This window comes from Acanthochromis polyacanthus, chromosome 15 (assembly GCF_021347895.1).
Source record: "Acanthochromis polyacanthus isolate Apoly-LR-REF ecotype Palm Island chromosome 15, KAUST_Apoly_ChrSc, whole genome shotgun sequence".
In the NCBI taxonomy this organism is placed as follows: Eukaryota; Metazoa; Chordata; class Actinopteri; family Pomacentridae; genus Acanthochromis; species Acanthochromis polyacanthus.
In genome coordinates, this window is record NC_067127.1 from 9814823 (window position 1) to 9832454 (window position 17632).

Genomic DNA, 17632 nt, shown 5'->3' on the forward strand with positions numbered 1-17632 from the left:
CAAATCACAAAATAGCCAATTCAGTATCAAATTCTTTGGAGCTTCACATTTGTGAAAAAGGGCAAATCTAGAAGCGAGGCCCAGAGAGTCCTTGTGGCACTGGCAGCATCAGTAGTAGTCTGTGATAATTCATTGGTAGTCTGTGGTACTGAGGCACCTTTGTCAGTGGCATCTTTGATGGTCTGTGGCACCATTGTGTGCTCGCAATATCTGTCAGAATAATTGTGATTTTTTTTTCCCCCTAGTGTTTATAGCTTTACTGTCCAATGCTGCTTAGAACAAAAAGAGAAGACATACTTGTTTGCAAATATAGGTGACTATATTATGTAGTCTTCAACAACAGTTCAAGATCATAATAGCTTCTTGTGTTGAAATCTTTTGCCTATATTCCAGCTGTCAACAAACTTTTTCTTTCTTTCTGAGAGTTCACATTTCCCGTTCCACTGAAAACCTAGGCTTTTACAATCAATTATAAAAGTACCACGTTTTGTCACCTTGATTAATTTGAAGCTTTCTGTGACCCACCTTTAGTTCCTGGCTCAGTGTCAGATCTCTGGTCCGGCCTACGCTAGGCTGGTAAATAGTCTACTCTCACTTGGACATTATCTTATATCTTTTGCCAGATCCATACATAGTTGATGATCAAGGTGTTATCTGAGGCAACATCAATGATGTCATCAGATCCTGCTCTCAGTTACCTCCGCCTGTGTTGGTATTATAGCAGATATGTAGCTGTAAATCATTAATGCCCATTCAATTGTTTCCTTGCTCCCTTGGCAGTATCTCTTGCCGGCTGTAGTATTTCATGGGGAAATATGGTACACGGCTGCTGATAAAACAAGCAAGAACAATTCTCAACTTGGCTGAACTCTGTTTCAACTCTGAGCTCATGGCTAGACAGGTGGGGCTGAGGTATCAGGGGAGAGCATGTAAAATCTACAGTGAAGGACAGCATCTTGGTTTTCTCCACGTGTGTTCACAGCTGACACTGAGAACAGCCTGCAAAGCCGTACAGCACATACCAATATGCCTGCACACAGTGCAGAGCATCAGCATATTGCAATATTATCTTCACACTTTTATTACAGTTGCACAGGCCGACACTTCAGGCAGCCTTTGGTTATGCTTGCTTATACAAAATTAAAAAAAAAAAAAAGCCTAACTGCAGTGTCACATTTAGCTATAAAGCAAAAATGATCACAAAACCACCCGGGGTATTGTATATAATCATGTTTTTCATCTTCTCCAATTCAGAGTTCAGTGGTTAAAATTAACTCACGCTGACAGACCTACTAAAGCTCTTTTTTTTCTTTTCTTTTTGAAGCCAAACATGTCTGAACACTGGGTGGCAGCATTGAGTCATTAGTGACAGCAGGACTTCATCCACTTTTTCGAAGAGATGGCATGCGCTTGAGAAAGAAAGAAAAAGGCAATTTAAAATATATCACATCCACAACATTCTGGGATGTATGGGTGCTCCAAAATCCACCTATTAATTCCATAGTTCACCTTAATCGTAAAACACACAAGAGTATAGAAGCAACATCCTTGTGTTTGTTGTTTGGTGAAGCTTGTGTTGCGGTGGAAGACGGTTATATCTCACTTTTACTTTGTTCTGCCTGGGAACAATAACTCAGATATCTGTAGTAACTTATGTTTGGTCAGTTTATCCGATTTGGATTTATGAGCAAAGACTTCCCTTTCTTTGTGCAGACAGTGGCGAAACAATTGCTTTATGAGTCAGTGCTTTTGTGTGAGTGGGAGACCTGCATGCACTGGTTGTACTGGATCAACTTCAGTCAGTGCTGCACCAGTAATATGAACATAATACGATATTGCATACGGGCCAATTCCTGTCTTTATTTGACTAAAATGAGCTGGAACATAACAACTGAGTGATATCAGACTTTAGAGACAAAATCACGTAATGCTGAGTTGTAATATTCTTTTCTTTTTCTTATATTGTTGCGCTTCTTCTCAAAGAGCATCACAAAGAACAAACATTTAATAGTAAAACACACAAAAGCACATCACAATAGGTAAAAAGAAATATGACAAATGAACTTTATTGCACTTTTTTTTTAGCTTCGAACTAAAGACATGAGAGAGACATGAGGTGGTTGAATATAAATAGATTAGATTTAGTAAAATCATATTCTTGTGTGTTTTTGCATGTATGTGGCAGAAAGATAATATGTAAGTAAATGTAGCTGCATACTTTTATATAATATATTTAAAGCAAGTTTGCTGTAGTTTGTCCAAACAACATATCTACAACTAGCTTGGAAATTAATGCATTTCTTTTGCTTTTAAACATAAGAAAACACATTGTTACAAATGTCTAAGAGGTATTTTGTTCAAACATGAAAGAAATCATTAAAAGACCTCACTCGTTACTCATTAATGTAAGTGGGAGGCAAACCTTAATTTGTGCTAATGGTATGTTTATATATTTCTGTTCTTATATGCCAGGGTACAATCAAGCATGTCATGCAACAATGTCGAGGCAGGGCACATAATGTGGATATTGTACTGGTGGCACAGATTTCCATTTTCACTCAGACAATAGAGACTGGGGGTTGGCTGAGGCGATGTCTGAGAGAGAGAGAGAGAGAGAAAATAATTTTACAGTTCTCATCAGGCTCACCAAAACACTGAATGATTTACTGCCAAATTAATTACCCTTTACCCAACTTTAGACAATAATGCTCGGAGCTGTCTGTTGGAACCGTATTCTTCTATTAACGTTCGATTTGCAGTTCAGCCAGAGTGACTTCATATTTAGATTTTATTGTATTTTCTCAGTGAACGCATAGCATTGCATCCACAATAGAAAGGAACAGAATTATTTGATATTTTCAGTTGAATCACCTGTGCAGCAGAGATGGGATCAGCACATTCATTGGACAGATTTGTTTAAAAAAAACCCTGAAACACTCAACATATCTGTTCCAAAGCACTACAAAAGGTGCATTTACAGGGTGAATTCAAGCACAGTGCACTTTAATTAATCGAAACTTTTACAATATGAAGCCTCCCTCACAATCTTTAATCAAATCTAAGCCTTACTAATAATTTCACCTTTCTTTGCTTGGTTTTAAAGATCATATAATTTCAAGTGAAAGTGTGTAGATTTTTACAAAACACAGTATTAACAACACTAGTGAGATCAAAGTTATCATGTGTTTTTAATTAAATTTTACCTTCACACTTTTTTTTCTTTATGAAAAGCCGTCGGTAAGTGACTTACAAGAACTTGGAGCATGAGAGTGAGATTAGCTGGCTTGTTGTCCGAGGGCGAGGCTGACCTGATCCAGATCCGGGCCACCTGTGTGGGCTAGCCTGCCCTCCCGTCTGCCTCCTATCCTGTCTCCAGGATATGGTCACCAGGCAGCCCACTGGCACTTTTTTCAACCCCTTCAAATTCTCCAACCAGCTTTAAGATTCACAAGAGTGCAGCATTAGACAGAAAGCGTGGACGACGTTTACTGTCATCTCCAAATCAATCTGAAAAATCATATATTTAATAGACAGAAACAGACAGCTCCTCAGAGATGTACAAACAGTAGATAAACCTATGAAGGTAAATAACAGGAGATGTTGAATGCAGTGTTTGTGTTCCAGTTTTGCAGAAGTTTTGTCGAGCTACAACAGATGGGTGCAATAAGCAGAGCGATTCAAAACACAACTAGCTTGGGTTCATCTCAGTAAATGGATCGGTCTCCCTTGTCTTGGTCTGTGTGTCTCTGTTGAGCAGTCGATAGGTTAACCTGCCCGTGGCATCCATCTTGTGTGGCCCCCTCGCATTACCATTGATCTGAGGGAAATAAAGAGCACACGTGTTATTATATACAGCCCAGAAAAAACACCCTCTCACAGTGATGGAGTGAACAGGCCAAATGTATGAAATATCGCCCCTCCGACATATTCTGTCTTCCTGTCAATAGTGCAGCCTTTGCCCACAACCCGGATCAATAGGGACTTATCTTTTCATGATAACACATAACGATGTTGTCTGTTGTCTTTTTCTGATATTGAAGTTCGAATTCTATCCCTCCACCTTTTCAAATCGTCCATGCTGATATGTATATTTGGACGTGCCTTTTTTTCCCCTCCTAAAGAAATAAAATTGGCGTGGGCCCGCCAGTCTGTGACATGGCAGTTACAAATTTACATGTTGGTTTTCTGGACGTTTCTCTGAAGCTTTTGGGGGTCTCTCATGTGTGAGACTGCTCAGCGGAGAGAAGACACCCCTCTGTAAAAACATCTGTTGTGGAAATGGCTGTCAGACTCTCTTTTGTGGGCTCCGTCTCTTCTTTGCACAGAGATTGTCATTTGTTTTGATCATTTATGTGGGTGAAAGAATAATGCTAAAAAATCTGGAGAATGTACCCATGCAGTTGAGCTACCTCCAGGAGGTTGTGTTTATGTTTTTATGGAGAGGAAATTTTCTCTCCGTTTTACCGACGTCGTGGTCTGCACACTGAGGCATGCAACCAAGTTATTTAATGTGAACTCTATTGCACTGTGAGTGATATGACAAAGTAAAGTTTTTTAGCAACATTTTGCAATTAACCATTTCAGTAAGCATACAGTCCCCGTGCGTTAGCGTTATCGACTAGCTGCTAAAAGATGATAGCAAAAAATGCTCTTCAATTATTCATGACGTTGTGATTGCTATCATGAATGGAGGAAGTCAGATGAGAAGAGAAATTGGCATTGTCTCATATTGTTTTGAACAATTTTATTGTGAAAAAAGCGATTCCTCTTTGCGTGAAAACTAATTCAGTCCTCTTTTCTGTCTTGTTTGTATCACTTAAAGAATGAAGCAGTTAAAAATCATTGCAAAACAACTTAAGCTAAATGTTGTAAACAGCATAAAGGCTGCTGTTTTGGTGCTTGAAATGTATTGTCAACTAAAGCTTTGTGTTCTGACTTTCTCTCAGGATGGCCCAGGGTGCCGGAACGCCACGGTTCTCTACCAGGAAGTGTTTTGAGAGCGCCTGTCCAGTAGCCCCACAAGGCACATCACCTCCCTGTACTCCGCAGGTCAGCTACCATCACTCAAACTGCTCCTTCATTCTGTTTTTTCTCACTCTTTGACAGCATCGCTCACTCAGGACACAAAATAATTCTTTCCAAAACAATTCATTTCTTTATATTAAATTATGAAAATTGAAATCAGACAAGTTAACTAAAACTTTCATGCTTGTTTCACAGAACTGCAAAATTAGTGCATTGTTAAATCATTACAGACAATTAGTTGGACAACGTGTATATCTCTCAGTGACAAGTAAAAAAATAGAGCCTCAACTTTAAAACTGAAAATCAACATGTTTACAAATGACTTTCAAAAGCCTGTTCTGAGTTGTTTTGAAGCACATCATCAATTCTCCTGACGACTGGATGTGAAACATTTCTCAGTTTGCACACTGACCAGAAAGTAACAGGTTTACAGTTCAAATGTTGTTGTTATATTACCTCCAGTGTAGGTGCTATTTTCAGTTAAAATTTCCTTCTACGTACATAAGAAGTTTCTTTTTTAAAAAAAAGCTTCTTTCCAATGTCATAAAATATAGCAAATCCTGCATAAAACAATCTTAACATTATGTAAAAGGTGCAAAACATGCCTCCATTTAAATGAGTCATTACAGCAAGATCCGATGTGTGAATTAATGGGATGCCTGTTTGTGACTGTGTGATTTTCCGGTGGAACAGGTGAATGTTTGAGCAGAGTGACACCTCATAAACTAGCTGATAACCTGTTCCTGTGTCTTCTTATCTGTCTTCCAGACAATCCCTGGTCCCTGAGCACATTGTCGTTTCCCCTCAGGCCCATTATCAGATCCCCTCTGCAGGCTCCCAGCAGCTGCAGTTATTGTGGAAGACTCTACTTTTATAGCCTCATGATGTCTGTGACAACACCAGCTTTTATGAGTGAGTACATGCTGTCTTCTGGTCGGTGGGATGCTAGTTTCCTTTTTTTTGTTGTTTACTGAAACTCTTCCTTTTGACTTTTCCCCATCAAATAAGATCTAAAATAAAAACTTAATAATTACTAATTAACACAAAAACATATAAAATGAGTAGTTTTTGTCAAACAACTAGAGAAATATAATAATTCTTGCAATTTTTGAGTTCAGACAACATCTGAAAATGCAAACAATAAATTAAACATAGCATCATAAAAAAGAAAAAGAACAAGCCGATCGTATTTAATTCTGAATTGAATGTTCTTATTATTGTGCTATTTTCACATACTATATCATTAATCATCTTTTTCCAATCATGTTTCTGTACCGATCGGTTCCCTACTATCTGTGGGAAATGTGTTATCTCTCTCTGCCATTCATGTACACATTTATTGGTTTCCAAGTCGCCGGGATCAATCTTTTGGCCACCAGAGGAGCATAACTAATGGCAACATTAGAATGGCTTTGTGAGAGGGACTGGCCGGATGCGGGTTAACCAAGCAGGAAATAATCTAGGATTTTATATCCTGCATGAATGGCCATAGGATATGCTGAGAATAAATTAATCCCCCCCAAAATTTTAGCAGTGAGGTTATCTTTTGAGTGAAACAGTTTCAGAGGTGCAGGCGGGTTTGTTTGTCTGATTTTTTTTATTTTTCTTCCCCCCTCCTGAGGGAGTGTGTTCGCGCTCTGCATGCACACATGTGGAATTTCTCGGCAGATAATGATCGTCATCTTAATGCTCAGCCAGGGTCAGGCTATCTATTCTGCCTCTGACCGCAGGTCTAGACGATCTTCCTCTGGAAAGCCTTTTCCCCCCTTTCCTTTTAAAGACCCACTACTATTTTCCTGTTGTGCCCAAACAAGGATTTTATAAAACGGGTGACATCGCCACACAAGCTGTCTGTCGAATCCCCCTTAATTAAAGTGACGTTTAAAGCCTTCCTCAGACACTAATAAACCCCCTCTCCATTAAGATCCTCCTAATTACTGTGTGCAAAGGAAAAGGGGACACACACAGACAGACAGTGGCGAGGTAAGCCTGCTGGCATTTGGCCCCATAAGCTGAGCGCCACACAAAAGAAAATGTCCCCTGGGTTACCCATCCTACCAGAGAGATTTCTCTTTTTTTTTCTCCCAACCTCACTCCCCCTCTCCTGTTTTCTTCTTATGAATGAAAGTATATGACATGCGGGGCTGAGTGTCCATTCATGGCGCTGGTGGAATGCGTGAATAAGAGCTTCGAACGAGGCATGAATCACAGCCACCTGATTAGTCATTAAGCAGTCTTTTGACATTACCATTGTTTAAATGTGCATGGTGGAAGTGAGAGTGCTGTCATCTATAAACACCCATTCACTCAAGTGATTAGAAAAAATGTTCAATGTAAACTCAGAGATGCAGGGATCATTTTCCCACTGAAACTTTAGTGTCAGGAGACCTTGTGGAATATTCTACATTAAAAAAAAACATTTTATCAAGTTTACTTGATTTGAAGCCTTGTGATGCTGTATATGACTCACGTTTTTGTTGTGTGGCTAAATAAGATGCTGAAAATTGAGGTGGACAAGAGAATCGTTACATGTCACAGTGAGCAGTAACTGTCCCACCGGTCCGAGTCACTACAGGTTCGTGGCAGAGGCAAACCCAGAAAGGTTAAACGTGTTTGGTTCATGTCCTGGTCTGCAGATTAATGACATTAACGAAGTTTCCATTATTCGTGCAACTGGGGGAGACAAGGGCGTCCATGCGGAAAGCCACATGACCGAGGCAGAGATAAGAGAAAATGAAATACGTCTTCGTGGAGACAGGAGGGGCCAGGAAGTGCCACTCCAAATTAGCCGCAGGCCCAGTTTGTTGTTACTTCATTAACCCAACAGCCCCGGGAAAAATAAAAAGCTGGGTCACAACCTTTAGCAGCGGGGAGGCCTGAAATTTGCAAAGAGTGTCTCCTTCAAACTTTGACTGGTAGGCAACTGCTGACGCAGTAAAGACGAGAGTTTATGAATGGAAGTTATCATTTTAGAGGAATATTTCTCAACTCTGTTACATCTGAATATTTTACCTTAAACAACTCCGCTTGCCTTTTCATTTAATTTTATAATAATTCAATTTAATTTGTAGCAATGTCGCGCTGAACAAACAAACACCACGCCCCACTTTTCTGTGATTACAATGATTTAAAGAAACATTAATATGTTCTATGTCAAGTTTTTCTTAAGCTTTTGACACTTAATGCTCCTGAATTGGGCAGTGCAGTGATCAAAGTCTTCACAATTTCCCCACAACTTGTTAGAAAAAAATGAACAAACCAGTACGTCAAATGTCAGAGACCTAACTTGTTTATAAAGTGTGATTAGATAGAAATGCATTTATTTTCCCTGAATCAATATAAGTCTGCCAATGTTCAGATCAGAAAGCATAGGTGTATGAAAGTTCATATACTAACATCAGTCAGCCATCCTCCAGGACACACAAAAGCACACTATCCCCAAAGGAAGGAACCTTATACAATATTACATCAAACTATTCATCAGTAGACAGTCGCATCAATAATATAAAGTCATTATCAGCTGTTCTACAAATAGAATAAAATAGCGCATTACTAGACCATCAATATTTGATACTGTGCTCTGTTTGTTGCTCTTTAACATTTGGTGGTGTGCTTCAAAACAGAGCCGAGTTGTATAATGCCGTCCTTGTTGTTGTAACACGAGCTGAGCAGTGGTTCTTTATTTGCAGGCAGTGACTTTATTAGAGTCTATAGTTACAGACCCTTGGAAGGAGGGCTATTGTATTCTCACCCTTTCTCTGGCAAACATACCTCTGCTGCTCTCTTCATAACAAACAGGCCTGATGTAGGTGGAAATCTAAAACTATTTGTACTACTTGGAGTTCTTTTCTTGAATTTTAGTCTCATTTCTGTGTGATTGTGTGCAATCGCCTAAAACATGGATTCTCAGATCTTACAAATTTAAAGCCTGCATTACCTGTTTATTTCTTAAAATCAGGCTAAGTCAGCTAAATTATTCCTATACCTTTTCCCCAGTTTACTCTCTCTAGCAGACACTCGCATATATACACACCAGTACCTACTCAGCAACATGGATCAGCAGCAGCTGACTTGGCGAGAAACTCTGTGGCACAGGTAGACAGAAGCAGGGTCCAGCGAGTATCTACTGAGGCTGCAGACACATCTGCCTGCTTGATTTCACCTGGTAACTGAGCATGTAGTATTTACTTCTCGGCTGAAATGCAATCAGGGGCTGGTAGCTGGCAAGGAAGCAATGAACCTGCTATTAGGTGCAGTCCACTCCTTCTCCTCCACCTTCAAGAAGTGAGGCAGAGTTGGAGTTAAAGTAGTGGTATAGAAAAAAATGCATTGTAATAGTTTGGCATCTCAAACCAAACTGTAAGTGATTAAAAAACATATCAAATTGTCAAACTATCAACCTCTGTCTTTATCTTAGATGTTGTTCTATTCCTTTGAATGGCAGAATTTTTGTTTTCAGAGCTGCATGATGTCAGGCTGATTTATTCTAAGATTTGATACTAAAGCAGTGGTTATAGTAAACATTAAAGCAGGGTTCAAGGCCTAACTTACACTAAAAACACAACAACTTTGCTGTACGAGTAGACTTTTGAATGCATCATCATGAGCTGCTCCACTGCTGACAACAAGAGCCTCGTGAATTCCTGGTGGTAAACGTAATAGTGACACTGCTGTGGTTCCTACGGTAGAGCGCTCCCCGTGCACGTATAAACATTTGACATCCTTGAGACAAGAGTCACCTCTCTAATCTGGCTGAAGAAGTGTGTGGAGAGGTCCTTTATCCCACCCTGCTTTAACCGGTTGCTCACAGAAGAGCCATTTACCTCCACTAATGGGGAGTGAGTCTTTCACCGAGGCCCGTTTGCCTCTCAACCCTCTGAAAGAAACTTCGCCAAGGAGGAGACATTAAGAAAACCAGTTAATCTGCGGCAGTCTGTCTGTGTCTGCCCAGGGAATGGACCGAGCCACTTGGTGCCTTTTCAAGAGGTTTCTCCTCACGGCAGCTGTAGAAGTGTTGGATCAGCACTTTCCTCAGCCGCGCTAATAAAAACACAGCAGTTAAACAAATAAGCCTTTCGCCTTTTTGGACATTGCTTATTGAGTTTGAAAACTTTAAAATGTTGCTGATTTAATACATGAACCTTATCATGGACTTTATTATTTGTTTATATTGCTATATACCCTTTAAATTACAACATATTCAAAGGCCTTACTATAATATTGAAATAGAAAAGAATGGAAGAAATCTTTTTTTTTTTTTTTTTAACAAGACTAACTTTTACTGCCATGCCAGTTGCTCTGTGAGGCTATACAGGAAAAATCTAGGGTGCCAAGGAGATCACAAAGTGTGGGATATGTACTTAAACAGTATTAATTTTTGACGGTTTGATCAATGTTTGTGCAGTTCTTCTGTGTCCCATCTGAACAGAGTATCTGCAGTTATGCTTTTAAGATGCATTTTATCAGAGACCTTTTGCACAAAGTTGCATTTGTAATGGTGAATATAATCTTTTATTTTTAATGCCAATTTCGATACCCAAATTTTTTGCCGTGGTTGTTGTCTTTGTCACAGAGTTGCTGTCTGTCTGTCTGTCTGTCTGTCTGTCTATGAAATTTTTATTAGTACTGTATATTTGTTTTGCAGAAACAAATGCAACACACATACAACACCAATGCCAGCAAATACAATAAAAAAACAAACAAACCAAAAAACCAACAAGCAATACATATTCTCACTATATCCTATAAACAAAGAAAATGAACACCAGTTTACTATCTTCCTAATTCAGGCAATAAAGCCTCGCTCTCTCTAAAAAGAACCCAAGGAAAGAGTTGCAGCTGAAGGAACAGAAGCCCGACCACAATCACAACCAAGTCACTATTACTTACCTTTGTTTGTGACAGTGGGGGCTGTTAACCCTCAGACACTCAGTCTTTACTGACCATTTATGGAGCAATCCTACTGTGGCAGGAGTGCTAGACCAAGGTCATTAGTGGCTGCAACCACAGTGACCTGTCGTTAAAGATGGGCCAAATAAACACAGAAGGAACTCTGGAGAATGGGAGCTAATCTGGTGGGTAGCCACACTGGCAGGTAGCTGGAAGGTTGGGATGAGCAGGAACAACACTGGTGGGTGCAGGAGGTGGATTCTATAACAAAGAAACCTTTTGGCGAATTTTAGCATCACACTAAGAAAATACATGAAGTAGTCAGAAATGAACACACATGCAGAAACACCAGTGTGCCCTGAGAAACATTCATGTAAAATACAGACCCACACCCTCCACTACACACACACACACACACACACACACACACTCACTCACTTGTTTTTCAGTGGGTACGACAGATGCCGTATGGACTGTTGTATCCTCAGCAGTAAAGGAGGGCCCTGAGGGTGTCTGCTGTCAGACAGTACACCAGGGATCATCTGTGACACAGTGACACCGATCCCCTCATGTCACACACGCTATCCTAACACCAGTGTTTGTGTAAGTGAGCGAATGTATGCGTGTGTGTGTGTGTGTGTGTGTGTGTGTGTGTGTTGAGGGATTTCATCATGTCAGATATACTACAGCACATTTATTCATGTCTTATCCACCTTCATGCCCCTTCACCGGGCAATGTGTTTGCCACACCGATATCCAATTTGTTCTGTGCTTCAAAATCAGAGCTAAAAATGTATTGGGAAAAAAAAATGCATTTTTATTGTATTGTATATTTTGTATGGCTTTTTACTATCTGGTCAATGTCTGTACAAAAGCAGAGAACGCTGGGAGGTGCTGCCAGTTGTACTGCTCACGTTTGGCCAGTTGAGGCCATGCTTTCCTTAGGGTGAGCAGAATCTGTTATCAGCCTGTAGTATATTGTCACTCTGGCCCAATTCTTTCCTCACAATGACGCTGTATATATGGGTCATGCAAAATGAAGCATTTGCTTAATCATTTCGCACTCCCTAATCTTTGGGTAGCAGTGAAAGAAATGGGTCGAAACTAAGTATTTATTGCATATATCTTCTTTTTTTTTTTGCTCTCAGATTCAACTTATTGTTTTTTGTGTTTGTAGTTAATTACTTCACAGATAATTGTTTTATCTGTTGAAATATTCTAATATAGGTTGAGACAACAAGATGCCGCATCAATAATTTAACAACCCATCAGGATCTATTCTACGGAATTTGCGCTTCTAATAATTTTACTTTTACTTAAGAAATTAAATCTTAAATGCAGTAATTGGATTGTCTCTGTTTTTTTAGTAAAGCATTCTGTTTTTTTCGTAAAGCATTCGTTCAAAGAAATAGGAAGCTGCAGGGAAATTACCTTGAAAAGAAACGTTAAAATCTTAACAACCTCCATTTGAATCCAGAACTGTTGAGTTAATGATTTGTTGTTTTTTTGTATTTTTTTTCGCTAAATTTCAAATCTGAAACTCTTGAAATGCAGTTTTTAAAATTGAATTTATTAACAGCTTGGTCACCTTAGTGTACTAAAACAGAAAATGGAATTAGAATTTTCTCAAAGCACACTGAGGCATAGTCACACATACCATATGAGACTGACTATACGGTGGAGACTGACATCCAGCTGGTCCGTACGCTGTGCTGGTCATTCTCTTTCCACTAAAATCGCCACGAGCCCGTCAAAAAAGTAAAGCCAGGGAGATGTGTGGCCTGTGAAAGGGATATGCTCATCCAGCTAGTGGGCGCAGAGACGCTTCTTTGTTTCCTGGCATGTCTCACATACTTTCAGAGGCCAGATAAGCCCCAGCACCATGAAACACGGCTTTATGTTTGGCCTCAGTAACGTCCCAAAGAGGGCAGAGTGGACTCAGAGGAGAGACCAGCCAGTGAGCAGGTAATATGTCCTCAGTGTCACACCTTATTAAAGGGCCAGAGACATATAAGAGGCCTGGTTATGTAGTCGTGAATTATTAAAGTACTAGCTGAAAAACACTCCAATTACCAAACCCCAAGTTTAAATATTCGTCTCTCCTTCGCTGTTGCTCGTTTCCTTTTTTACTTCCTTCCCTCTCTGAGGAGACGTGGTAAGCTGGGATGGTGAAAGGCAAGAGGGGGCTGTAGGGTAGGGAGGTGGGGGCTTGGCTGTTTCCTGAAATCGGATTAGCAGCTACTCTACACTTAGATTGCAGGGACTGGGGCTTTAGTTTAGCCCAGCTCAAGACCACCCAACAGGTAAACAGGTACATTACTGTGGAGCAAAAAAAGAAAGTCTATGGCGAAAGGGACAGAGGATAAAAATGCTCATGAGACACGGATACAGAGTGAGTGAAATAAATACTGCACTAGCTGACAGCTGGGTGAAAGTGGATTTCTCACTGGTTAATCTGAAATTAATTCCAATATCTGCTTGATGGAGCGGAGGAAATGTAGGAATTGCAATGAAACAAACAAAAAAAGTAAAAAAAGAAAAAAAGAAGAAGAAGAAGAAGCCAAACCTTGCTTACTTTTGAAATGTATTCCGAACTACCAATTTGTGAACTTCCTCTTCTTGAACCGACTCTCTGGACCTCCACAAAAGACCTACATATCTCAACCCCAGCCCTCCCCGCTCACCAAGATATCTAAACCTCACACTGTCATGCTGCTGCCACTGCATCCCACAGAAAACCTCCTGAAAATTAGTTTTTGGCAACCAGCGCGCAAACACACTCTCCTGTCTGCTGCAAGCCACCAAGGCTTTGTTAGGCAGGCCTGCTCTGAGCCCAGAGCCTTCAAGACCCCCATTATGCAGCAGGACTCAGCGGGGCAGAAAGAGCAGGAGTGTTTTCGCCAGTCATGTGGGCACACAGGCATTATACACTCTTCAGTGGCACTGTAGATATTTTGTGAGTCTTACAAACAGAGGGGAGGCCTGCAAAGGCTGCAAGAAGAAGTTTTGATAATTGGGAGTTATATAAGTTCCCAAATCCTCACAGGAGGATTTTAAGTTTTTTCCCCTCCTTTTTCCCCCTATTGTGTGTTTTGAAAAGCTGTGTGCGAAGGCCCCACTGCGAAGGTGACAAATCCTTTGACATAAATCATTGTGTAAAGGTTAAAGGAATACAGTCAAGTGCTCAGGAAGAAGAGCCTCTAATTGCCTGCTTTGCTCCAGCTTTGGTGAGCAGTGTTTTACAAATTAAACAACAGCCCTTTCACATGTAAAGCGTTTGTCTGCGTGTGCACACACCTCATGCACGTGTGTTTCCGCGTGCCTTTGTTTATGTGTGTGTCCACTCACATCTTATTGTAATAAATAAGCTTGTTCGAGGCTCATGTCAAGATCCACGACCGGGCGTATCAGCTGCAGCTCGGAAGAGAGGAAGAGTTTTTACTAATCAGTGATGGACAAACTCAGGGCTCCCTGCATCTCAAACATCACTGCTTCTGTCAGGGGCCCCGAGTGCAGAGCAAGCGGGCTGAGCAGCTCTGATCAGCAGTGTTGTTATTTTTTTTCCCCCCGCTGGATCACACAGGGGAACACGTGTGTGTGTTTGAGATGCAGGGATGCATGGTGCTAAACCTCCCCTGAGTAGTAATGCATGAACTGTTAGCAAAACATTGTTGCTGCTGCTGTTTCCTTCTATGTTAATAAGACGTGGATTGGGGTGGGGAGTGTAGCGGGTGCACAGATGTAATTCAAGGTTGACATCCCAAGATTCATAATGCACCTTTAGTGGCGGATATCATGCATTTGGCAGACCTTAGACGAACAGTTCAAAGTCAATACAGAAGGCAATTCTGCAGTCACTCGCAGATGTTGATTTTGTATGCGGCAGCTTGAATAAATAATGGCAGAATGATTTTAGATTAGATGTTTCAGATTATTATCAAATGCGGTGCTTTGGAGATCAATTTCATTTCCTAAAATAAATATATTCAATAAGATTTTGACACGGAAATCCCAAGCAGCTCATTACAAACCTTTTGTATTTGTAATGGCTGTTCCTTTTATGCAGCATTTCAAAGCTGTCAAGCCGCTGGCCTCCATGTCACTCAGTTATGTGATGTAGAGAGAAGAGTTTAGGGTGTGTAAATGTATTTATGAATGCATGATTTTGTGAAAGTGTGTACTTGGCTCTTTCCTCTTGCTGTCTAATAACTGGTAACCCCAGCTGTGAGTGTGTGTGTGTATTTGTCTGCCTGTGTAAAGCTGAGGCTCGCCGGGGCACTGAGGCGTAACTTGGCCCCAGTCAGGCCAGTGCGCAGAGGGCAGAGACCAAAAAGCCTCCAGCCGTGCTTTCTCTCTCTCCCTTTCTCTTTCAATCTTTCTCTCTTCCACTGGGATTTGGAAATAGGTAGCCCGGAAGATGTAACATGTATTTATTTTGTATACAACACTCCAAGATTTATTTTTTCTGTAAATGCAGATGCAGGATATTTTACTGACTTTGCAATGTCGAGCAATAATAAAAATCAACTTTATGCATGATTCAGTAACATCGACAAAACATTTCCCAATGCTTAAAGAAGATTTCATAAATAATTGCCCTTTTTTCTTGCATAGTTTTCTCAGATCCTCTCTCTGAGTCTCCTTCCTCTCACACAGGACCCTCCAGTAGGAAACCCAGCATGAAGCCAGTGCCATTGGTTAAGCATTTTCATGCTGGATTTGAAATCAGATTATATATGAGCCTGCTCAATTGACTTAATGGATTTCAAGAGACTAGATCCTATTAATAAAGGAATAAAAGAGATGGAGGAAAAGGGGGAAAAGGGTGACTTTGCCCTCGAGGCTGTTGCCCCACCAGTGGGACTAGAAGGCTAATCTGCCATGCAAATTAAATCCTGCCTCTATGCGCTGGCCCCTTTAATGTCCTCCATTACACACCTTTTATTTGTTGTTGTCTGATATTGCAACCAGATATGGTTCCAGCAACAGTCAGGGACATCAGACTGGGATGGGAGTGATTACTGGGGAAGATGGAATTTGCATCCATTCTCATCCCGGCAAAGTGCTCTTTGCCTCGCAGGAACGAGCAATGGGAATAGTCCAAGACGGTCTTCAGATTGGGACTGACACTCATTTGGCATCCTCTCTGGATGTGTTTTTTTTCCCTTCCCGCTCCTAAAGAATCCACCTTCATGAGTTCCAGGCAGGATTATGATGCAGTTGAGACTGAGAGGTTTAATCAGTGAGAGTGGCAGTATTTGGGCTGCTACACAGCTTACCTCACCGTTTTCTCTTTTGTCTTAATGAGGTTCTACTTTGCTTCATTCCTTGGAAGTCTACCTCTCACACTCTGGTTCTGTCAAGTTGTCAAAAGTGGCTAAAAAACACACATATGTCACATATGCTAATCCGATTTGCACTTAATCATGACAGGGATTATACTGTATGTACAGTAGCCACAACGCTGTGAAAATTTCAGTGTTCCTTCAGTGCTTTCTCGCAGCAAAGTTCACCTCCCTGAGAGTCTGGAACAAGTTTGCCAGGCAGACAATATCTCTGCGATTAGGAATTAAAACCAAACAAGGCCAGGAGAAGAAAAAACCCAGAGCCTTGAATAAGCAGCTTTCAGGCTTCCCTGTTTGGGTTTTTTCTTTGAATAATCACCGCAAATGAGTAGATGAAATACTGGCTCAAGTATTTGTTTGTTTGTGCACTAGCCAGTTGGTGGGAAAATCTGCTTTCTTTCTCTAGATGGAATTCTGTGGCAGGTGCTTAGTCTTACTTCTGACATACATAATGAAAACAACACACTCCAAGGAGAAATAAAAAACTTAAATGACAATGTTTTGGATACAACAACTGATAAAACTGAAAAATCTACAAAGCAAACTCTCAACTAGTCATACATGTTGAAAATGCTTCATTATTTCACTCTCTACAAAATCTCAGGGCCAAAAGATGACCCTTAAATAATCCATGAATCTGTCTCAGCATATTTTTCTCCAAGACTGGTCAATAAGAAATCATAACTTTACCTACACTTCCTCTGTTTCACATAAAGACCTCATATTATCTACCGCATGATGAACATAGTGTTCTTCTCCTTCTATTGCCTCCTTTATCAGAAGGGGAGGAGCATTATTTCTGTCCAATCACAGTAGAGGAAAACACTCAAACCAAGCTCCGGCATTCTTAGCTTATTATCCGCGTTTGACTGTGTGACCAATCACTGCAAGAGAAACTGCTTCTGCAGGATAAACATAAACGAAATATGGAATATATCCTGTGTCTTTGATATCAACATCCTGCCAAATAAAAACGAATATCCACCTTTCAAACAAAGGTATGCCTGGGAGTGTGGACCTCATTTCAAGCACAATTAACTTGAAATGGAGTGCTGCAAGATCAATAGTCCCCAGTTGATCCAGAGGGAGCTGTCAGTCTATGGAAATGGCACACATATGGTAATATCCCCAGCTTAACAACAACTTAGAGGATTTACTGTTGCTGTTTTCAGACCCACATGAATAACAAACAGTGGGCCACCCCCTGGGAACCATTTTGTTTTATCCCAGCTTCAATTAATCTTTAAGGGGGAGGATACCATTTGGGAGAAATGGCAGGGGGGATATGAAGAAGGCGTTTGTAGATGTGAAAGGTATACTGCTAATTATGAAAATTACAAATAGACGATCCTCACATGCAGATTTACTGATAT

The 17632-nt window shown here is 40.5% G+C and overlaps 1 long non-coding RNA gene across 1 annotated transcript in view; it reads left to right on the top strand.

Annotated features, from left to right (window-relative positions):
• The window catches only part of LOC127537638 (uncharacterized), a 161426-nt gene that overhangs the window by 1525 nt on the left and 142269 nt on the right, over positions 1 to 17632 (top strand). The window contains exons 2-3 of the long non-coding RNA XR_007947419.1: positions 4947 to 5049; positions 5794 to 5937. This is a non-coding gene — a long non-coding RNA (uncharacterized LOC127537638). The remainder of the gene's footprint in view (positions 1 to 4946; positions 5050 to 5793; positions 5938 to 17632) is intronic.